A 2,741-nucleotide genomic window follows, 5' to 3' on the forward strand; every position below is an offset into this window, starting at 1 on the left:
CGACTTGTACGATCAGTTGGGTAACAACAGCTTGAGCTTCCTTCTGCAGGAGGCAGCCTGGCAATGTGAGACCTTCTCATAGCAGGATACAAATCAGCAGCAAGGTCTGGAGATTTATTTACTTGTGGGCACCTGCTCAGTATCCCTGGTGTAAATCCAGAGTAACTCCAGGGACTTTGCAGAGCATATCCCTGTCAGTCCTGTCTGAGCAGCCTGAGTGCAGTACGAGTTAGCACACCTGGAGTCTGGGGCTCTCAGTCTTTGCCCTTTTGTGATGCACTAAATCAGTTCCTTCTCCAGAACAGTCCCCCTCTCTGTTTGGCTAAGCAGGGCAGGAGTGTGTTTCACAGCCCTGCTGGATTCAGGATGGTACTTTCAGTTGTCCACTCCCTCACACTGGGGATGTTCCTCACCACTGTCTAAAGCAGGGATTCGGAGGGATCAGTAATTCTCTGGTATCAGGGTGATACACTTATTCCATCATGGTCCCTCTTTCTGCAAGAATTTGCTGGGTGTTTTTGCTAACAAACCCAGCATATTATAATGTCAATGGAATTTAAAAAACAAAATAGTCCTCACACAAATGACTCTGCAGTGCCTCTGCCAGCTCCTAATATCTGCTGCTATCTAGTTTTAATAATTGAGGGTAATAAATATGTATTTCCTTCTCCTTTTTTTTCTGCCTTCTGCAGCTTGTCAGCTCTCTGCGTCTCTCCTCTGATCAGACCGCATCTTTGCTGAGCAAAAAAAAAATCCTTTAAGCAAAAAGGATTAAAGCCTTGAAAGTAGGTCTGCCTGAGACTGCTCTGCTCACCCCCTCTTGCATTCAGTGATCCTCTTCCAGAGCAAGGGAGGGGCCACACAAAGTGTCAGAAACCGGGGAACCACTGCAGAGAATGAAGGAGGGGAGAGAAATGGGAAGACAGCGAGAAAGGAGAGGGGAGACAGAGAGGGAGAGATGGGGGGAGAGAAGAGATCTGGACCCAATTCACCCCCAGCCCAGTTTTACAGAAGTAGTGCAGCACTGACTTCACTCCTGATTCACATCAGTATGAGATCTGAGTCTAGCCCCTGAAGTGGGAGAGAAGCATTTAAAGGCCCAAACACACACACTAGGTGAGGGGGTTACGTAGTGGAACTCCCTCTTTCTTCCATGCACTGCCACCCTCCCAACTTGTTGAGAACACATTGAATCAACACTGGAAAGGGGCAGGGACTGCCTCATAGAATCTGGTAATAGCTGGAGGCAGAAGAGGAGGGTATGAAATTAGTTCATCAAATCGCTGTGCTCTGAGTCTGGCCAGGTCTAGGGAAACCCTGGCCCAGCTGTTGTGAGTTCAGTATGGTGTCAACACAACCTGTGCACTAGAAACGTCCCGCAGAGACATGGAGGGTGCTCTCCGCGAGTGAGTGGAGCTTTTGTTGCCGATGAGAAGGGCTTTTGAGTAAAGCCAGTGAGACCAAGTAGCTTTGTGACCTGGCCCATGGTTGCAGCAGCACACAGGTTTGGTCCGTCCACCCCTCCATCTCCATAGGGGCAGACAGGTCTGACCTGAATGCTGCTGCAACCATGTGCTAGGTCGCAATGCCAGGAGCGCAGAAGCCAGGCCCAGCCCCAAGTGGCAGGAGCCACCACTGCCTGGGAAGTGAGGGGTGGGCTTGCTCTTCTTCCCATGATTTATCGTTTTATTCCTGCACCCCTGCCGTAGAATGTACTACACATTTCTGTGCCAGAATGGTAGCCTTGCTGACAAGCAGTGTGGGGGGAGCGCCAAATGTCCCCAGCACCATCTGGCCTTTGAAGAGAGGCCAGAACTGAGAATTGGTACAGGCTCCACAAGCTGGAAGATTAAAGCTGCCACATTCTGGTGACCCGTCCCTGTTGTACAGCAGCTGTATAGCGAGGGAACTGCGTGCGCTGCAGGCTGCACACCATCAAAGCTGCTGGTGCCCAGAGGAAATGTTCTTGGGGGGAAAACATTCTGTTTAGAGACAATTCTGCTTGGGCTGCACACACTCCTGGGCTTTCTGTTCCCTTGTTCTTTATTCTTGGGGACATTTGCATGAAAACAGGATCATTGTTCCTAAGAGTCTCATGTGCTCTTGCTGCGCACTCGCCTCCTGAAGCCGGATCTGTCCGAACAGCTCTTTGCTATCAGGTGTTCTCTGACACAGACTGGAGCTGCTTGCTGCTGTCTGACAGACACCCTCGAAGCTGTCTGATAAGGCAGAGGTTTTTGATAGCAACATGGGGGGCAGCCCCAGCCAGTGCAGGAGCCTCTGCCTCTTCCTAGGGGAGTGCGGCTGCTCAGCCTGGAGTGGCAGCAGCAGAGCCAGCGTATTAGTGTGAGAGGAGCCAGTGTGAAGGAGGATGCTATTTATAGCTTCTTGCAGCTTTTGTTCCCTTTCCAGTGGAGCGTCTCTTTAAATAGAAACAGTGCTGCCTGCACCCGTCTCCCCTGTGCCCAGCCTGTCCCTGGTGAGGAGCACTCCCCCCAGTCAGCCCCTTCGGGTGGGGTGTAAATGACCCTGTGCACGTGGCCCTTCCCATGGGTCTGGGGGCCCAATGCACTTGGGGATGGGGAGCCCTGTCTGAGCCAAACAGAGATGGAAGGAGGCTCCTGATTGCCCCACCATGAGTCGTTTGTTCTAATGAAACTGGACACAGGCCAGTTCAGTCCCTGCGCCAATGACATCCATCCCTGTGCTGCTCCCAGGGGAGTCAGAGAACGGGCCAGGGA

This window comes from Emydura macquarii, unplaced genomic scaffold (genome assembly GCF_026122565.2).
Source record: "Emydura macquarii macquarii isolate MOO-44397 ecotype Brisbane River unplaced genomic scaffold, CSIRO-AGI_Emac_v2 contig_2699, whole genome shotgun sequence".
NCBI classification, from domain to species: Eukaryota; Metazoa; Chordata; order Testudines; family Chelidae; genus Emydura; species Emydura macquarii.